This window comes from Cynocephalus volans, chromosome 7 (assembly GCF_027409185.1).
Source record: "Cynocephalus volans isolate mCynVol1 chromosome 7, mCynVol1.pri, whole genome shotgun sequence".
Lineage (NCBI taxonomy): Eukaryota > Metazoa > Chordata > Mammalia > Dermoptera > Cynocephalidae > Cynocephalus > Cynocephalus volans.
In genome coordinates, this window is record NC_084466.1 from 155,307,844 (window position 1) to 155,329,569 (window position 21,726).

Consider the following 21,726-nt stretch of genomic DNA (forward strand, 5'->3'; position numbering starts at 1 on the left):
ACAGCAGGGGTCTGACTCCTTCCTTATTTTACATCCTATGGGGCTCCCAAAGGGTCTTCAACCTGTTCAGGTTATCCAGGGAAAATTAGGAAGAGACCCAGACAGTTGAGAGCCAGACACATGTGCTTTGTACTACAGACCACTTGCTACACATGGAACTCCCCACCTCATTGCTCCAAAGCAAACACCTGAGTACACACACTTGCACACGCACTTGTGCGTGTGTTCACACACTCTTGTATGGATAGTACAGATGGATTTCGTAGGTGGGAAAATCACCTGCCTGGAAGTCACAAGGCTCCAGTGACTAGAATCAATGGCTAAGTCACCTGCTGGGAAAATAATTATGGACCCACAGTACTGCCCCTGCTGGTTCTCCTGCAGGAAAGAGAACCAGTTGTCAATACTGAAATGTTACGGAAGAGATTAGAATAAGGATGAAATGTTAAAAGCAGCAATGTATGTATGTCATGAGGAAAAATGATTTTGGATACAGTGAAATATTAAATTTCTAAGATAAACTGAAAGCGGAGAAAGCCCCTTGTTGGCCCAAACCAAACCTGTATGCAGTCTATTAGATCTTCCTTGAAGATAGCAAAGAAGGGATTTTTTAGATTTTAAGTTATTTTGTAATTTCTCACATAACGTGCACTATTTTATCCTGTTCCACATAACCGCGGAAGCATTTCCTGTCTACCTGCTAGGTGCTAGCTGCTGGGAAATAAAGATAAATAAGACCAGCCCCTGCTCTTGAGGACACTGCAGCCTGGTGGGTGACAGATAAAACACAATCCTGTATGGGCAGGACTGTTGCAGAGTCGGAGCGGTGTTACTGGGTGAACAGATGCACAGCAGGTGGAAAGTAGTGGAAGGGAGAGGCTTTCCAGAGGAGCTGACACCGCTGGCCTAACAGATGGAGCAGAAGCTGGCCAGGCGCAGGAGCAGGTGGGTGGAGAAGGGAACTCTGGGCAGAGGATGGCAAGGTCAGGAGACCTGAAGGGTCTGGAATCTGGGGAGCCAGGTTGGTGCAAGACAGGGAAGGGTTGTAAATAGGGAGCCAACGGTTGTTTTAAATACTGAACTTTGCAGGAGGTGCAGTGGACAGTGACGGTGCTGTCTTCTTTCCCCGTCTTCAGAGGATGCTTTTCACACCATTTGGTTGTGCAGGGGTCACTCCACTCCTGGTCTAGAGACAAACACATGACCCGAGCTAAGCCAATCACACATCCTCCCTACTGCATGCTTTGAGCTGGGACTTCTGGGGACAAGGTCATTCCTATTTGTCCCTAAGGCTCTGAGGATGTGGCCACACAGCTCCCTCGAGCCTGGTCCCTTGCTTAAGGATGACCCTAGTTAGGAAGAACAAAGCCATCACCCTGTGGTGACAAGGGGCCAAAAGGGGAGGGTGTGCAGGGCCCCTGGGGCCTGCCCCGCCTCTACTCGTCAATAAATCCCTCTCTTCACTTTAGCTGGTCTGACTTGGGTTTTATGACCAGAGTTCTGATAAATATGGCAGGAAAGGAACAGAAGTGGGAGTGCTGCAAACATAACAGATGAGAACTTTCCTTACAAAGTCAGATTTCATTAGACGCTCTCCCAGCCAAGTTCAGAACTGAGGGTAATCTCCCTGTTTTATATGGATGTCGATATATTTAGGATATGCCTGGTTTAAATCAGTGAGACCCTTACAGAGGTTCTGAGTTGCATTCTACTTAACAGCAAGTGTTTGAGCAGAGTGTGCCAGACACTTAAAGCACAGACAATCTTTCACACTCACTGACAAAGGCACACGGATTCCCCCGCGCGGCTCACGTCTCCCTCTGCTCAGGAGGACACAAATTACGCTCCCTGGTGGCTTTTGCCCCTCAACCCCCTCCACTCCATCTTCTAAGCTCCCCTCCCTTGAGCTGCCACAGGCCCCCTGGGCAGGGGAAGCAGGGGGTGGGGGAGAGCAGGTAGGTCAGGCATGGAAGGTCACAGAGGTCAGAAGACAAAGCCCAGAGCTCTGGGAAGGTGAAGGAGGCTGGCGACCTGGACCAGGGCAGCCGCAGCGTTCAGGACAGGGAGCGGGGGGCAGGGAAGGTGGAAGAATCTTTCCAGAGGATGGTTCTGGAAACAGAGAGACGGGATGTGAAGGCAAGGATGGGGACTTGAAGGGAGTGGGTCATCAGAAAGGGATGGGCTGGAGAGATGAGGACAGAGAGGGGACATGGGGCACCGCTGCAGAAGAACTGGTACAAGGACGCACAGGTGATGCTCGGAAGGATGCACAGAGCCTGTCGCCTGGCTGCAGCACGTCCCATGATGGCCTCGGGGGTCTCCGAGGACACCTGGCTAGCTTCACGAGCACCGAGAAAGGAGGAGAAAAATTGAATGTAAATTATTATTACTTATAATATTTACTATTCACTTATAGTTTTGTTTGTCTCATATTTTATTAATAATTTAGTAAATCAGGGCTTCACAATGCTGGACCCTCACTGTGAATGTACAAGGCATACTTAATGTCAAGTGGAACAAGGCTGCCAAAGTTGGCAGAGCAAAGAGCCATCATTTGAAGGCTTCTGAGAGGCTGAGGAAGCTGGTTTAGATGGATGTCCAGGGAGAAAATCCGTCTCGTGTGGGAGAGCACTGGAAACCCATCAGGAAAGCCAGGGATTAGACAGGATGAGCTTCTGGTAGACGACTGTCCGCAAGCTGGTGGGCAGAGTAATCTGGGGGTGAGTAGCAGTAAATTCATCACAAGAGTTTAAAGATGTAACTGTGTACAGGAACACAAGGAATATTTTTGCCTAAAAAAACCCTACTGCTTTTCATTGTCATCCAAATGTCACTGAAGTTAAACAGAAACACAGCCAGTCATACTTTGAACTCTAGAGTTCTCAAGTGCTACTGCCTATTTACTCTCGTCCAGAGAGGGTGAAATGGCCCACGTGTCCCTCTGCAGCGAGGCCCGAGGGACGCATTCCTCATGGAGTTGTCCTCGTGTGGCCTGGGATGGAAACGCTGACCTACAGCTCAGACTCAGCAACTGCACTGGAGTCTGTCACAGCAGCTCAAGACACTGCGAGGGGACAGATGAGCAGGCTGGGGGGCAGGGAGCCAGCAAACGCGGCCACGCGCTGGGGAAGCCTGCAGCTACGAACCTCGGTCTCCTACCAGGGACACAAACACAACACGGAGGGAAGTTAGGTGACATGACTTGCAAGGCCCCTCCCCAGCTTTTGATTCCATGAGCTTCTGCAGTGGCAGCTCCAGGAACAGGGCACCCGGCGATCCACGCACTTGGTATCGCCCCACACCGCGGGGCTTTGCAGGTCCCCTGCTCCCTGTGCTGATGTCCTCGCCCTCAGCAGCTCACACTGTCCCTGCTGACAACTCTTTACCACCTCCCTGTGGCCTTCGAGGTGCTACCCTCCCACCGCATCATGCTCACTTTCCCTATGGCTCACTCTACCCCAGTTAACACTGGCCCTAGCTGGTTCTAGAACATTCCAGACACCCCCCCCCCTCACTGTGGGCCTTTGCACTTGCTAGGCCCTGCACCTGGGACATTCTTCATGTGGTTTTTCATGTGGCTTTTGTCCCTCCTCTCTTCCCAGAGGGGCCTTTCCTGATGGACTTATGTACAGTAGCCCCAGCAGCACCATGACCCCACATCACAGATCTCCCTTTGCTTCATGTGTAGTGCTCCTGTTTTGTTTATCCATCTCTTTCCTTGTCTCTCTCTCAAGAGTGTAAGCCCTCGGAGGCTCTTCCCTCAGCCTCACCCTGCAGAGAGCCTGTGGCCACCTCTGCCTTTCCATAATGGACAATATTTGCTGAGCACTGACCCTGGGCCAGGTGCTGTGCTGAGTCCTTCAGCACCCATCCTTACAGTATGTAGCCCTGTGGGTTAGGGACTATTTTTTATCCCAATTTAAAGGAGGAAACCAAAATAAAGGAAGTTCGAGTGACACATGTATGGCAGCGCCTGAGTGGTTTTGCTTTAGAACTTGAGCTCTTAACTGCTGTGTGATGCTAACAGACCTTACAAGCTGGTCAAGCGATATTTGCTGAGTATTTGCTGCAGATGCTGTGCTAAGAGATGGGTAAATATGTGTTGAATGGGACAACAAATGAAAGAGGAATGAAGGAATGGGTGGATTTGAGGAGAACCATGCAGGCGCTGTCCCTTTTTTGCCCAGGACTCCCTCCCTTACCCCGGGTTGACATATATCTCATATCCTTTTCTAGTACCATGACTTGCTGGGAACCATGGATAAAACCAAGAAGGCACTCGATCAAGGCTTTCTAAGGTGTCTAATTAAAAAGGGGTGGAAGTCAAAGGTCTCTGGAGAAAACTGAGGGGGCAGGTGGACAGTGGTCGTAATGGAAATGTGACAGCCATGGCCTGCATCCCGCAGATTTCCCCAAAGAGAAAATCCAATCAGATGGACTCTCTTACGTCAGCAAATGGCAACAGAAGGTGAATGCCTAATTTCATGAGAATATTATTTCTCTCTATTAGATTAGCTGATCTAACAAGACATTCTGTTTCTCCAGACACCAGAAAATAAAATGCATTTTAACTGTCCCAGGAGTTGATTTTGCTGTTTATCACTTGTTTGGCTGATAACAGTGACACCTGAATATTCTCTCATTTAGGCAACAACATCTGTGCTAGACACGGGGACGAGATACTTTGAGGCTCGCTGTCTAGCGAGGGACACACACCCAGAGTGCCCAGCTCTCCTTGATAGAGATCTACCCGCAGTGCTGTGTAAGCTCAAGGGGAGACTTCTGAGCCAGGGCCAAGTGAGCTGCTGAAAGGTGGGAAGAAAGAGTCAGGCTGGTTGGGGGGTGGGGACTGAGGAGGGGAACATTCCAGATAGAGGTGACTACCTCCTCAAAGGCAGGGTGTGCAGAAACAGCATGCTCAGGGGCGACAGGCTTAGGGGATGTGAAACTACGTGGAGTTCCAAGTTGTCAGGGTGCAAAGTTTGAGGTAGGGAGATCTGCTGCTGCTGCTGCGATAGGTGGGCTGGGGGCAGAGCCCACAGGGTGCCAAATGCGATTTTATCCCGTGCTGGGGGGAGCCATTGAACACGGCAGTGACCTGAGCAAACACGAGTGTTGGGGCTAAAGGATAACGTGGACATCATTTGAGAGGAAAGAGACAAACAGGCAGCTGGGAGGTGAGAGTCCAAAGCAGGCCAGGCCAGCAGCCTGCAGGTGGGGCCCAGAAGCAGAAACCACATGACAGCACGCCTCGGTGACCGCTGGGGCCAATGCATAAAGGAAGGAAAGGGGGCGACGGTCCAGACCTGGCCCTATGAGTGTGAGGTGCTAAGATGTTCTCCTGGACGTGTCCAGGAAGCAGTTGGCTCTATGAGTCTAAAGTCTGGGGAGTGGCTTGGAGAGAAGGCAGAGATGGAGACGTGCAGACAGCGCAGACTTGCTGTGCGGGAGAACGAGGAGAACCCCGTCCTTTGCAGCCACGTACTGTGTTTTCTGCCTTCAAAGTCCTTGGGTATAAATGGCTGAAAATGATCATTTAGAACTTGCATTAAAATGTTATTTTAATAGCGAAATGTTATGATGTAGGTAAAGATCTCACGAAATTTCTTGCATTTCTGAAATTATTTGAGTATTGAGCTAAAAAACAAATAACCTCCAAATTTCTTTGTTAGAAAAAAAAAAAAGAAAAATAGTAAAATTATTGTACTATGAATTTATTATTATATAATTTAGTTACATAGTATAAATGAGAACAGATTTCATTAAAATGACATATTTTAGTCTTCAGAGCCTAGGAGAGCAGAAAGAAACACCTACTCGTTTTTCCCTCTGGAGGCCCTTTCTCTATCCCCCCATCCTTGGAGTGAATTAGCTTTTCTCCTGTGTTCTGCCAGGATTTTGTCACAAGACTTCCCTGTTCTGCCTTATTTCTTGTTTGCTTTTCTTCCTCCCACACGGGGTTGAGCTAAAGGGTAGAAACTACATCCCAAAGCCCAGCACAATGCCTTGCATACACTAAGTGCTTAATAAATAAATGGATGACAAAATTATGGATGGATGACAGAACCGTTATTATAGAAAAGCAACCCAATTTGGATAGAACTTGTCTGAAGTAATTGGATCAATTAAAAATGAAATAAACAGTTGCATGCACTCCCTTGTTATTTCAAGAATTCCAAAGGCTCTCAGGTCATCAACTTGTCATCAACTTTAGAACTGTGTAAATGAGGAAATCAGGGAAAGAAAAGTAAGAGAGTAGCCTCAATTACTTAGAATATGAAAAAACCCATTGATGACATGTCAGCTTTTTCCTATTATTTCTTTGAAGACTATACGTATGGTTTGAGGATTTAATTATTCTGTGCAACACAGTCATACAAATAACACCAGAAAGCAATAGGGATATTCTTTATAATTAAATCATACACGCGATACAGGCTTCAGTGATTTCTTCTTGCTACTAGATCCATTTGGTATTCAAAGTATTCCACCTAGTTTTCTGCTAAAGATTTACTTTAACACAAGTTATCATTCTCACAAATTACAAAATCATTCGTATATAAATTTGGGTAATGGTTTTCTTTTACTAGAATGTGGAAATACAGCTACAAATACTTTCCTACAAGGGATAAACTGCCCGGAGCTTTAACAGAACACAGCACACAATAAAAATCATAATTAAAAATCACAGTCAGGATTTTCCTAGTAACTAAGATGAATATCTTTTATTGAAAATTATCTATTCCTCAACCAGAGCTTATATCACCAGATCTCCTGGATTACTTTACAGAGAGGCCAGACATTTGAATGATTCTTTATAAACCAGTGTACCGAAGTATAAAAGAAGAGGAGGAAAAGGAAAATCAGCAAAAGAATCAGAGAGATCTGGTGTTTCCCTCCTCTTGACTTTGCCTGAGGTTCTTGCAGAACTTGGTCTTTGCAAATATTTATGCTTCTTGTTTTCCTTATGGAGAAAGTTATTATAACCTGGCAAATAACCGATGTTTTGAGTCTTTGGTTTTGGCAGCAAAGGCAAAGCCCTACCACTGTCACCTCATAGACAGAATTGCCACCTCTGTCCTACCCCTGTTTATGGTGTGCTCACAGCAGGTCAGGTCCTGGGCCACCTGCTTATAATGTGCACTTTCTTGCTTTCTCTTGACAGAGACCCTGTGGCACAGAAACTACTATCACTTGCCTAATAAAGAAGAGGAAACACTCAGAGAAGTTGAGTGACTTGTCCAAAGCCACACAGCTCAGCCTGTGGAGACTGAACTTGGCTCTGTTTGGCTCCAAAACCTGCCTCTTTCTAACCACTGGTCAACACTGCCTTCCCAGGAAGAAGTATCAACACATGGTTCTGAAGGTCCGAAACATCAGCAATAGAAAATCATATTCCATATTTTTCTGAAGTAATGTTTTCCACAGTGCTGGAACAAACACTTGAAGACAGTGCTCATGCTATTTCTCTTTACAATCAATTCAATTTAGTTACAAAATTCAAATTATTTTTGGTTATAATTTCAGCATTTTGAGATGCTAATAACTATTTAGAACTGACATCTGTAGGAACAATGGAACATTTACATTCCATTTTCTTTTGTTATTCTCCTCTTACTAAAATTCTCAAAATGATCAAAACAACTTTTGCTTTCCTCTGGAATAACAATAATAATAGTAAAAGACCCCTTTGCCCAGCTCTTTCTCATTTAGTTTCACAAACTATAATAAATAAAACTGTTGATACAGCATTTTGGAAGCTGCAGGGGACAATTAAGTTTCCTGCAAAATAATTTAATATACTGCTTCCATTATAAGTCTCAAATACACAGAGTTTTGGATCAAACCATGTGGCATTTACGCTGAGATATGTTGCTATTACTGTCCTTTGGGACTGTTCAGATGATCCTATCTATTTATGAAATGCACAGATTACATGTGCCACCTTTGACAGTTGTAGCCTCAGTGGAAATCTCTAAAAACAGTAGGGCTGATTTATCAACTGCATTCTCCAGCTGAGACATAAAAGCAGGTGACAAATGACAGGCTCCTGCTTTGCAGCACCCCAGCTGTCATGGACTTGGCCTTAAAGCTCCGGGCTATTTTCTCCCCTTTTTAATGACCCTATATAGCTTGAACGTCTTGAATGTGGGCTTACACACTGTTCCAGGCTGTTCTTGATGTGATAAGACTGTCTTCATGGCAGGAGAGTTATCAAGTTTAAATCATACAATTTTAACGGCTGTAGATATACAGGAAAAGTTGAATGATTATTTCCAGGTCAATACAGCCCCACACCCACTGCTTTTGGAATGGATCCCAAGAATCGATTTAATAGGTTAGCTTACATTGCCTTCTTCAAGTGCTGATGCCAACACAGGTAAAACATGTTTCTCTTAAGCTTCAGAATTGCCCTTCCTTTAAAAAAAAATAACTGTAACAGCAGCAGCATCAGGAACTAACGTTTGTTTGAGCTCTTACTAAGCAAAGGCAATTTACATGCATTTTTTGACTTAACTTTTACAACCACTGTGGCTGGTAGGTGCTTGTTTTGAGATGAGAGACCAGAGGCACAGAGAGGTTGGGTGACTTGTCCGGGATCACACAGCTGGTACCATGTAGGCAGTTCGACTTCAGAGCTTAAACTCTTATTGCTATGTTTATACGACTTCTGTTTTCCCTTAGTTTTACATTTGCCTTTTCTGTCCACCTCCCTTTAAATGAACAACTATACTTAATACAGCAATCTCTGTCTTTGAAAGCAATTACAAAGAATTTGTAGTTTGAGTTGGGCGAGTCTATTTATCGCTTACTGCCATGGGTCAAAACTGAGAAGTGCAATTAGGAACTGATTAGTACAGGAAAAGCTGACTCTTTTATACATAAAGGGGCATGAAAAATTCAATAACGCAAATGAAGAATCAAGCCCATTTATATTTATTCACTGGTGCTAAATATTCTCTGAAAATAATCAAGTAGGCTTGACACCAGAAGCAAAGTCAACCTTTCATTCATTTTCTAATTGTCCCTCTTGCCCCGATTGCAAGTGGCGTTTATTAGTGGCTGCTCATTGAGTATCTACGTGGTCTATGATGTGGCAGGACGTGTTACCAGTGGCTCATTTAAATCTTCACAATAATGCCGTGAGGCTGGTATATGGCCATTTTACAGATATAGGTACTGAGGGTCAGAGGAGTTACGAAACTTGTTCAAGGTCACACAGCTGTTAAGTGGCAATGGACTGAGGTTGTCCGATGCTAATATACCTTACACCCAGCCCTTGGCCATATACACTAGTAGATGGAAAAACATGCCTTCCTTTCCTCCTGTCTAATGAAACTTTTTATTATTTTAAGAAATGCATTTACCTAATAACTGAATCTAGTGCACAAAGGGACCAAAGCTGAGGGACGTGCCACTTCAGCTGGGCTAAATGCTACAAGGGTTGGGTAGGGTCTTCCTTATTCATTTCCTAGGCCAGTTCCTGGTTCCCAGAGGCTTTCAGTTAATACCTGTGGAAAGCTTGGGCTGGTATATGTCCAAGTCATATGAATTTGGACAGGAAGACAAATCTACCTTCCAAATGCATCTTTGTAGTAGTGTAGCAACAGCAGTTGGGAGCAAATCTGGCTCTGCCCTTTTTGCTTTTTGTGACCTTGGCCATCAAATTAGATCTTGTTGGGCTGGAGTTTCTTCATCCAAAATGGGAATAGTAGTATGTACCTCACAGAGTTCTTGTGAAAATAATATATGCTAAATGCTTATAAACATGCCTGGCTCTTATGTGCTCAAAACAATTACGATCATTAATAACCTATCTGCGTCCGTCTGTCTCCCCACCATTTCTCTGGTCCCAGTCACTTGTTCTGTCACATAACCTTCTGTAGTAGCCTAACTAGACTCCTGTTTTTGATTCTTGCACCATTCTGGTCTGTTTTTCATGCAATGGCCAGAATGAAGTTTTGGAAACAAAACTCAGATCATGTCACTCCTCCACTGAAAACCCTCTATTGCTTCTTACAGAACACAGAGTAAAATTCAAATTCCTCAGCATAGACTGGTCCCCGCTACCTCTCTACTTACCCAGCTCATCCCAGATAGGCTCTGTGGCTTCCCTTTGGTTTCCCAAGGACTCCACCCTTCTTATCTTGGTCCAGAACATTCTTCCCTCTTTCTCTGCTTGGCCAATTCCCAGTACTCCTTATTCTAAGCAATATTTTCTGGAGCAAGCTCCTCTGCCTGTGCCTTCATAAATCTGGTTCCCCTTGTTGGCCTCTCCTCCAGGATCCTGCCCTGTTCCTTGCGCACGTGTGGACATTTGCTATTTATTTGCTCTGTGATTTGTTTGAGGTGTGACTCCCCCATTAGGGCAGGGTCTGTCTGGCCCCTCACTATCACCAGCCCTTACACTAGTGCTTGGGGCTTAGTAGGTGCTCAATAAACATTTGTCAAATGAATGTAATAATTGAGAATGAGAAAAAATGTGTCAAAGAGAATAATAGAGTCATTATTGGTTTGCTGCTATTTTAGGGTATGAGAAGGAGTTTCTTCCTACTTTAAAAAGCAAAAAGCCACCACCTCCAACACACAAACACAAAAAACCTGACAGACAAAAGATACTTTGACCCTTAAATGTTCCGCCATCTAGAATATATCTGGCTTTTAGCTCATATAGTAGGACAAAAAAGTACATCTTCAAAGGGCATTTTCTTCATTTCTAGCATTAAAAAAAGTTTAGCCAAACTATTTGGAACCATCAAATCAAAACACCTTTCAATTCCTGGACACACAGCTTGAAACCTTAAAAATAAAATAATTCTGGCCTACGTGTTCCTTCCTCCCAGCAGCTGACATTTGAGAGGCTGCCGGTGTTAACCGGCATCTTCCGCAGGGCCCAAAGCCGTGAGTCCAGCAAGATTTCAGGTCTGATGACCTGGTAAGCGGTTTCACAGAAAGCTGGATTCGTTTCAGCCCCCTCTTCCTCACCCACACCGCTTGATGAGGAACTTCTATTAATTGGTGCTCTGAGGCAGAGGGGGATTTTCTCGGCCTTGGCAGAAGCCAGCCGGCCAGCTCCCAGCCAGACTTGCAGACCAGCCAGCTGGGCTCTCTTAAAAATTGACCTACATTGAACCAAACTTGTAGAATGTGTGTTAGATCAAATTTGTTCCTTTCTGCTTGCTCAAAGACAGTTATGCTCTGCAAATTTCCATACCATCGTTGCCAAGAGATAGACACCAGCAGTGATCTGGGGCAGAGAAAAAGACCCTCACTTTCTAGGGTTTTCTCAATCAGCCACTGAACTGCTCAGATCTTCTTGTTAAGGCTACCAAGCACTGTGCTTGGATTTTGAAACAGACATCTTTGTCCTTTTTTAAAAAGCACCCTCCCCTCCCCCCGAATGGGAGCCTGGGTGTACAAAGCCATCATCAGTTAGAGCACACCCCCTTTTCTGTGAAGTCTCATTGCCTTTGCCTCCTCAGACCCCTGAGGTTGAGTCAGAGAAATCCCCCCCCCCAAAAAGCCACGATTCCTGCCAGCACAAAGCGGGCACCACTGCCTGCGAGAGAGCCAGTAAAAAACGTATTCTGATTCAACGAAAGATTATAAAATGAAACCATAAATCCCATTTGAATTCTAGTTGCTGGGTTCTTTATGGGAAATATTCTTCTGTTGTCTTGTCTTAAGGAAAACACAGCAAGAAGTACTTATAATACCCAAGCTGAATATTTCTATCTCCCAGTAACTATTTCCTAAATGCTCAGTTGATTTACTACCTGATCAGAGAGTGGGCTTTTTAATTTTATTTTTCTGAAATCTGGAAGAGTTTGCATTTAGATCTAATGCTGTCGAGAACCTACAGCAGAAAAACCGAAGGATAGGTGCCAGGGACAGTGGACCACTGACAGATTTCTGTCCAGGATAAAGGCCATGCCAATCAATATTCCCACACCTGGGCCTCTGAACTCTGTGTCTCCTCCGTAGGGGCTTTCCAAGGGTAAATGAACACTTTTCACAGGCCCTTAATTTCTTATTCAGTTCCAGCCCCCTGGGTTACAAAAGAGTTCGGCTAATTCTAACAGCTAATTTTGCACAAACACTTAAATAGTTTAGTCAGAATGATGGTTGGGAATATTTTATGTTACTTTCCTTATTCTTAGGCTAGGACAATATGAATTACCTTGTTGATTTAGTTAAGTAATGCAATACACGACAAAATATTACTCTGGGTCATGAAAAATAAGGATCTTTAATAAGTGTCATGGTCTCAAATAGTAAAATTAATTAAAAACCATGACAGGGGTGATTAGTTGGTTCATATTGGATTGAAGCAGTAATTCATGACATTTATGAAGTCTTCAGAGTTCATTTGCTTTCCAGGCATTCTAATAATGTATTACTTAACTTGGAGCGCATTTTTAAAAAGCTGCTGGCACTAGGGCATCAACAAATCTTACAGCACTGGTTATGAGTTAGAGCTTTTTTCTTCTAGGTGTAGCTTCTCCACTGCTACATCTCCCAGATAACCTGGGTACAGGGCAAAAACAGATGCCGACTCAGTGTACCCGGCCCAGAACATTCCTTCACTTCTCGGGATGGACGTTGGCCAGAAAAAAGACAAATATACTTCCAATATTTCTGCCTTCCCAACCATGGATCTGTTACTCAGATGACAATGATGTGGTCTCTTTAAAAAAGGAAAACAGAAGAATACTTCCTCTAAAGAGCCCAGCAAGTAGAATTCAGATGGGATTTATGGTTTCATTTTCACACAACAATCTTGCACGCAAAGTTGGGAATTGGGATTACCTCATGTGTGCTACTAAACTCATACTCTAAAAACATGCTCCGAAAGGAGTTCTTCATTAAAAGCTGAAACCTTTCCATGTGTCTGGGGAAAAAAATAGCTAAGTATGTTGAGGAGGAGGGAGGCACAATTTAATGATTAAAAAATGTAATTTACAGTGATCTGCCTCAGTAATCCCTTATAATAGTTCCATGAAAAAAAACCATACTATATAATCACCTACAAGCTTATTGAATTAATCAACACTTCTTAGGGTCAGAAAACATTTGGGTATTAAGTACACTCCTGCACATTCAAAAAATGGATCAAACTAGAAAATGGATAAAATGTTCAGTTGCTGCTCTTTATTTTTCCCATAAGTGTGGATATTTCCAAAATTGAACAATCACATTTCAACTCTCTGTGGCTCAGTGTTGTTTGGCCCAAGACATTTGAATCTGGACCAGTTATTAGATGGCCCTGGGGAATTATTATTAATTTTGTTGGGTGGGGCAGTGGAGCTGTGGTTGTGTTATTTTAGAAGTGCACATTGAAGTGTGAAGGGATGAAATGACATGATGTCTGGTGTCTGTTTAAAATGACCTCAGAGAGGGGAGCAGCCGAGGAGGCAAGTCTCAACCTGCTGAGTCCAGTGACATTGGCGCATGGGCAGGGTTTCTCAACCTGGCCCTGCGGACATCGGACACCAGATAGTTCTCTGCTGGGGGGGGGGGGGGATGTCCTGTACGATGTAGGATGTTTAGCACCATCCCTGGCTTCCACCCCCTGGATCCTGGTAACAATCCCTATTTGTGACAATGAAAACTGTCCCAGACATGGCCAACTGTCCCCCGCAGATCAAAATCACCCTCACTTGAGAACTACTGGTATGTGGGAGGGATTAATATACTATTTCCTCTTCTCTTGAATATATTTAAAAGGCTGCAGAATAAAAGTTTTAAAGTCAATGGAGGACAGAAGTGTGAATAGTCTCAGTGCTGATTCAGTCTCTCAGACTATTGAGAGAACATTCCTGAGGGCTGTGGCCGTGTACACCAGGGACGCAGAGACTGGAGGCCCCTCCACGTCCATAGAGTTTCTCAGGCTCTGGTCTGGGACCTCAGCATGAGAGCCCGTGAGGGGCTTGGACCCACCTCAGGCCCAGGGAGTCAGGATCTGGAGGGTCTGGGGTCCAGGAATATGCATTTTTTGAAAAGAGCATTAACATTTATTTGGAAATAATTTCAAACTTACAGAAAAATTGGAAAAATAAAAATTATACAAACGACACATACATATACCTTTTATCCAGATTCCTCTGTTGCTAACATTTTATTTCATTTGCTTTATCCTTCCCTCCTTCCCTTTTCTTTCTTGTCCCCTTCCCTGTTCTCTCTCTCTCTCTCTCTCTCACACACACACACACACACACACACACACACAATTTTTTTCCCTAAATTATTTGTTGGTAACACATCATGGCCCTCTATTCCCAAATTCTTCTCACTGTGTGTCTCCTGAGAACCAGGGGTGTTCTCCTGCCCATCCTGGGACATCAGTAAATGTCACACGGACACAGTTCTTCAATCTTCCATTCCCATCCCTGTGTCAAAAGCAGACCCACGGATGCTCTTGACCGTGCTGGTGTCTTCCGTGCAGTATGGAGTCCAAGCTAGGACAGGTCCTGCATTAGGTGGTCATGTCCCCTTGCCTTTTTTTTTTTTTTTAAATTAACAACTTTAAGACACGATTCACATACAATTCACCCATGTGAAATGTACAATTTAGTGTTTTTCAGTACATACACAGAGTTGTGTGACCATCTACCACAATGTGACTTTAGAATATTTTCCAAAGTGTGGGAGCCACGTGCGGGAAACAGCCTCTGTCCTCTGTCGCGAGTAGGGAGCAGAAGAGGGGATGCTGCCCTTCGTCCTGGACGCGTTGTTCTCAGCCTCTTTGAATTTGGAACATTTCCACTGCTTTTCTTTGTCTTTTATGATGATGACATTTTTGAAGAAAACAGTCCCCCACTTTTTCAACAAAAAATTGGGGTTTGTCTGATATTTCCTTGTGATTCAACTGAGGTTATACATTCTCATCCAAAATACTTCCCAGATGAGGTTGCGTCCTGCTCGGGACATCACATCTGGAGAGACGATGCTCATTTGTCCCTCCCTGGTGTTAATTTTGGCCACCCGGGTAAGTTGCTGGCTGATTTCCCCAGTTATAATGTCGATGGGAGCTAATCTATGGGGAAATTTTGATGAGGAACAAGATATTTGAATGGTCTTCAAGCATCTCCTCACTGCCTATTTGGAAGGAGAGAAGACAAGCAATTTCTTTGTGTCCTGTGCTACTCTGTTGTCGGGCATGGCACCTGCCAGGTGGGACTTGTTCCCAGTGCTTGCCCACGAGCAGGCCCTAGACTGGCTCTGGTCTGTGCAGCCTCCGTGCCTCAAATTAACTGGCAGATTGACTGCCTGGTTGTTAATGATTTTCTGGAACACAGCCCTGTCTCTCATGGATCCTTTGCAGTCCCTCCAGGACCCAGGGGAGGAAAATCACACACTTCTGGGAGGAAGAAGTCTGTCCTAAATTTCCCTGGAGGTGCCTCACACATGTGAATGCCCTCTGGTCCAGCCCACCATCAATTCAGGTGGCCTCAGAGATGGTTTCCCTGAAATGCTCAGCTCACCGGGGACAGCCCCAAGTCCCCCGGGGTCCTGAGCCTCAGACTTTTTGCCACCTTCCACAGCAAAATGTGAAAGCCAGGTGAGAACTGCCTCTGTCCTCTCCCGAGAGCAGGAGGCAGCAAAGGTGGAGCTGAATCAGCTGCTGACGGGCCGTGGGGGAGCAGGAATTTGATGGTGGAGGAGGAACCGCAGAGGCTTCATCTGGCCTCACTCTCTCTTAGGCCAGCACAAACCCTGGCCTCACTGCCTTCTGCCCCTGACACGGCTGACAGCTGGAGGAGCAGGGCCCACCCCACTGAGCAGGGGCGGGAGGAGGTGCAGCAAGGGGGATGCCGAGACCACCTGCAGAGCCAGAGGCCCGCGAAAAAGGGCAGAGACAATGGTTTCAGGAGGACCCACAGCCAAAGCAAACAGCCGGCACGCACAGGAGGGGTGCATGTCCAAGCAGAGGGCAGAACACCGTCAGAGCAACCACCAACACCATCAGAGGATCAGTTTATACACAGGCCACCGGGCCACACGACCAGGTGCTGAGTTTCAGCTCGATGCAGCTTTGCCTGCTCTTGGGGCAACTTTACAAAATATTATTATTACTTAATCATAACAATAACTATTGCTCGGAAAATAAAAACCAAAACAGGCAAGCCACTGGAACACCAAGAAGAAATTTCTAAAGGTTTTTATTTTAAACATATGTTTCTCGAGCAATCAGTGAAAAGTTCCAAAAACACAGCGTTGAGTCTGTTTTCCTTTCTCTGTGTACATGATTTGCTTTGGAAACTGCCTATAAATGCCCTAGAATTTTTGCTCTCGTCAAAGACAATCGTGCCGTAGTATGAGGAGTTCTGAAGCATAACCTGGTTATTTCATTCGAGTGGGCAGGGTAGAGGGACGTTCGTGCTCCACGCGCATCAGGTTGGGGCTGTCGAGGAAAGAGTCTACTCTTCCCATAGATTGCACAGAAGAGGCGTTGCATTCGATGGCAGGTTGGAAAACCAGCCTGGCCACTCGCTACCCCCAACCCAGTCATGGAGGAAGAGGAAGGGCCCTCAATTCCCATTCTGGAATTCTATGGGGCCACGACCTCATGCAAGGAGCCCAGTTGACATTTAAACCCCCAAAGCCGGTGGGATATGCTATTCCCATTTTTTGGCAAAGTGGGTCCCTTAAAGTCTCTCCCCAAAGCTGTGTGATGGGAGTCTGTACACTACGTGTGCGAGCTCAGCATAAAGAAGCACTGTCCTCCCCCACCCCCAGCACATCACTGAGAACTGCTCCAAGGGAATTAGGTCACCATGGTCCTCAGGCCCAGGGTCAGAGAACTGGGCAGCTAATAAAATAAAACAGACCATGTGCTGAGTTAGCTCAGTGAAGTCACTGAGCCCACATAACAACGGCAGAATGATCGTGAGTAAAGAATATTCTCTGGGACTCCAACTGAAAAAGCATCGTGAACTAAAATGCATTCAAGGCCTTCGCAGGCCCTGTTGCCCTTGGCTTCAAAGGCTCACAGCTCACTCGGAAGAGTAAACACTGCTCTCTGCCCAAGCCATGATTCCAAACCCTGGCTTTGTTATCCTTCAGGGTAGGATCAATTATCACAAGGTCTCTTAGGGGATTCGTTTATATGTGATATGAAATGGACTTTACTGTCATTTAAAATAAAGACGCTCGATGAAATTTAAGACATATGAAGAGTGGAGAGAGTATAAAGCCAGGAAGGGCAAGATGCTGCACTTCCAAGGAAAGCTGAATTACTCATCCAGGGGCATGCTCTGTCTTGTGTTCAGAATAAGCAAATAGCTGAGTTAAGTACATTCTGTATCATTTGTTTCACAGAGTAATACAATTCTCTTGCTTCAATTGTATAGAAAGCAGTAGTGTAACTAAAATATGACAATCTTCTTTTAGCCTAAAAATAATGACCTTATAAAAATACATTGGAATAAAAACTTAATTCATGAGAGTTTTGAACAAAATCTCTGTCTCCTACAGTATGGAGCGTTACATGGTTAATGTCAGGTGACTTTTCAGCGTAATGTCAGTGGACTGCAGGCTCTTTGCTCTAAGAGCTTATTGCCAAAACCCCAAAAAGAAAAAAAATCCGGCAGTTGGGACTCCTAAGCTTTCAGGAAACGGCTCCCTTCATTTAAATAAAGGCCATTTGATTTGTAGAGAGCCGTGGTGAGTCTGTCATTGTCATATTTTTAAACAGAGGTGTGCCAAAGCACACACACAGAGAAGGTGTCCTGGTCATAAGGTGCTTGGTATTCGTTTACGGCTGTCTATTGCTGCAGTTGGGCTATGGGAAATGTTTATGAGATCCTTTTACGGAAAGAGAATCCAGGCTGCCAAGAAAATACTATGAAAGAAAGTAGAATTACTTTACCTAGGAGAAAAACAGAAGATAGTATCAGATTGTAAATGTAAAAAAAAAAGAAAAAAAAAAAGTAAAGGATCAGAAGACAGGAGATTTGATGCCCATGAAATGTGGAATACCAGTAATTATTCATACACAATAATGACAATTGCCACCATTTATTGAGCCCCTACTGTGTGTCATGAAGGGTGCTAATATTTTAGGAGCACACTTTCATTTAATACTTAAAAAGACCCATAAGGTCCCATCATTTGACCATTTTGTAAAACAAACAACTGAGGCACAAAGAGATTAAGTAGCTTAAGATTACACAGCCAATAAATGGAAGACGCAGGATGGGGACCTAAATCCGGCTGACTTCAGAACCTGTTTCAAGGTTTTCTACTGAAGATTTGACTATGACTAAAATAGATTTTTCGTTTGTTTTTATATCTTCCAGCTGGCTATTTAAAAGATAAAAGTAAACAACATTTTGGTTTCAGAATGTGGGAAGGAAGATCAGGGGAGAAGCCAGATCCAAATCTGCAAATAAGCAAATGAAAAATAAATCCAATACAATGGATTTGAAATAAAATTAAATTAAAAAAATCAAGAGTTACACCACGCTGGATTATATGGCGACAAAGAATGGGAATTCAGGGGCTGCCAAAGTCCTTCTTTAGTATCAGGCTTTTGGCCAAAAAAACAGAGGAAGGTTTTGCACTTGGATTCGAGCTGTGTGCCATTCACGTGCTTGGCATCTTAATTAGGCTTCATTAAATAAGAATCTCTGTGTGTTCATTTAACTGAATTTATTAACCTCAATTTGAATAAAATTTTAGTGTCTAATTTAATTTTGGATTTTTTAAAAACTAACAATAACTGAACAAGCTTTTATGTTTTATTTATGGCTATTAATGATGTGAAAAATGTCTGTCCCCTTATCTCAGCATCTACATTAGGCAAAGTCAAACATCACAGCCATTTCAAAAATCTTGTCTGTATAAATGGGATCTATTCTCTTGTGTAGAGAATAAATGTGGTCTCAAACAGTCAAGAAAAAAATAACCATTATAGAAATGAAGCTCTACCTCAGAGGGGTTTTGTTATTAATTCATCTTTTTTATAGAATTAAGGGAATTTTATCTTAAATTCAAACTAATCAGACATGATAGAAAAATTGAGAAATACTTGTATTTCCCTTTTGGCTTATCCCAGTCCTCACTGGAGGACACTTTTTTTTTTTTTTTTTTTTGATAGCCATCTTTAAGATTGTTCTGTAAATAGCAATTGAAAACTTACACAGGCTTTCAGAGTCTCTCTCATGTAAAACAGCAATATAGAAAAAAGCAATACATTTCCTTGTATGTTTATAAAAATAATTGTTTATTTCTTACCCTTTCTTTTGATACTGAAAGTACTAGAACACAACAAAAACAGGCAGCAGATAGAAAAAGAAATCATCCTATAATATTTATCTTGGAAACAGGAAAAAAAATCAAAGGAGATAAAAAGATGAAATCAGACTGCTTCAAAGAAATTCTCTTGTGGGTACCTTGCAGAAAGGTAAAAGAGAAAACATCTTCATTGCATGTGAATTGGGAAACGTGGCATGCAGCCATCGAAACCCACTCAAGCAGCCCCAGTGAGCACAACGGTGTAGTTTATTTTGTGAACGTAAGTGGAGTGTGTGGGCATCTCCTATCCTTCCTGCCCAAGGTTGTCGTAAGTATTGATAAATGTGCAGTGGGTTTAGCAGCTGATTTTCCCTCTCTGCTGTTTACTTTGTCACCACTGTAGTTATAACAAGAGGCACAGCCAGTAACTCTGCCTTTGCCTGAGTTATTTCCCAACTCCTTTCTACTTTGGATTCTTGGTTTTCGAATCAACTCATCCTATAAGACACAATCAGTTGGTACCACTTTCTTTACACACATGTGGACGCAAAAGGAGCTGGTCTGATTGGTCAGAATCAAACTGGATTTCCACTCTTCTACCAAGAGTGATAATGACTGCTCTTGTGATAAAACCGATAAGGCCAATCCTAGAGAGAAAGTTGGAGCAATTTAGAAATGTTTTGACCTTATGAGGAAAAAATGGGCCATACCTTTTGAATGCTAAAAAATTATATTATAAAGTCATAGGTACTCTTTTTGTCCTTTGACTATTTCAACATTATGTAGCAGATTTTGAATTAATTTGTTCATTAGTCCAATAAACATGGAGTGCCTGTAGATGCCAGGCTGAGTACTAGAGAAACAAAGATAAATTACACTGTGGTCCATAGACTCAAGGATTTCTCCAGTTTCCTGGGAGCGACCAAGATGTAAACAAGTATAAACCAAGTGTTAGAGGGCCGACCCTGTGGCTCACTCGGGAGAGTGCTGTGCTGGGAGCGCAGCGGCGCTGAGAGCGGCGAGGCGGCGGGTTCGGATCCTATATAGGGATGGCCGGTGTGCTCACTGGCTGAGCGCGGTGCGGGCGACACCAAGCCAAGGGTTACGATCCTCCCCTTACCAGTCACAAAACAGAAAAAACCCCAAAGTGTTAGAGGTGCTGGGATAGCGGTTTACGTATGGCATGCAAGGCTTGGAAGAGGAAATGGTCAACTGTAACTAGGTAGGTAAGGGGGACGGGGAGGGGGATTGTGAGCATAACTGAGTCCATCTTAGACCCTTCCCATAGAGTTATACAGTAACTAGGGGAAAGGTAGTTGGAACAACAGATACGAACAACCTGCTGACCGTAAAGAAGGGAAGACTGAGCACCTGAATGACCATAAGCCAGCCTGGCCACCTGCATCACATTTGGAGCTAGTTACATTAAGCTTGTTTACGAACTTCCGAGATAGACCTGAGCTTGGCCTTGAGATAGCATGGACAGAAGCTTAGCATTTAGGTCGCCATCTGCCCAACCCATTACTCTGTAAGTTACCATGTAATAAAGTTCACTGCTTTATTACATGGAATGGCCTATCTTGTTGTTTGACCTCGAGATTCCTCTCCAGTTAGGTGGACAATCTGCTCTTGGTCCAGCTTCACACAGGGTAAGAGCTCAAGAAAGTCTTCCTAGATGTGATGACTGCACACTGATGCTTCTCCTGAGTCTTCTTGTTTGCCTTCAAAGACGTTTTTTCTCAATTTTTAAAAACCTATGCCAAAAAGTTAGTTATACTTCAAAGAGAAATATTCTTTAGGCTTCAAAGTCCATACAATATCCATCTAAATAATACTGATATAATACAGATATTATCAGATGGAAGAATTATACAATATTATATACAATATTACAGATATTATTATTAATATACATACAATATTATGGACAGATATTGTATGGACTTTGAAGCCTAAAGAATATTTCTCTTTGAAGAATAAAATACTGATATAATACAGACAATATTATCAGAAATAACAAACTATTTGGGATGACTTAAGTGTCCCAGGCACTATACTAAGCATTTTTGGTCCTTACAACAACCCAGGCACTATCATTGTCCTATTTTACACATGACTACTGATGCTTGGAAAGGTTAAGGATGTTCTAAAGGTCATCCTTGTAGTAAGTGGCTGAACTAAGATTTGAATCTGAGCTTTCTTTTTTTTTTTTTTTTTTTGTCTTTTTTTGTGACTGGCTGCACCGCACTCAGCCAGTGAGCGCACCAGCCATCCCTATATAGGATCCGAACCCGTGGTGGGAGCGCCACTGCACTCCCAGCACCGCACTCTCCCAAGTGCGCCACGGGGTTGGCCCTGAATCTGAGCTTTCTTTCTTTTTTTTTTTTGTCTTTTTGTGACCGGTGTACCCGGCTCAGCCAGTGAGCGCACCGGCCATCCTTATATAGGATCCGAACCCGCGGCGGGAGCACTACTGCGCTCCCAGCA

At 43.8% G+C, this 21,726-nt stretch overlaps 1 protein-coding gene across 1 annotated transcript in view; it reads right to left on the reverse strand.

Moving 5' to 3' along the window:
- ADAM12 (ADAM metallopeptidase domain 12) overlaps window positions 1-21,726 on the reverse strand; it is a 292,198-nt gene that overhangs the window by 128,458 nt on the left and 142,014 nt on the right. The window lies entirely within an intron of this gene.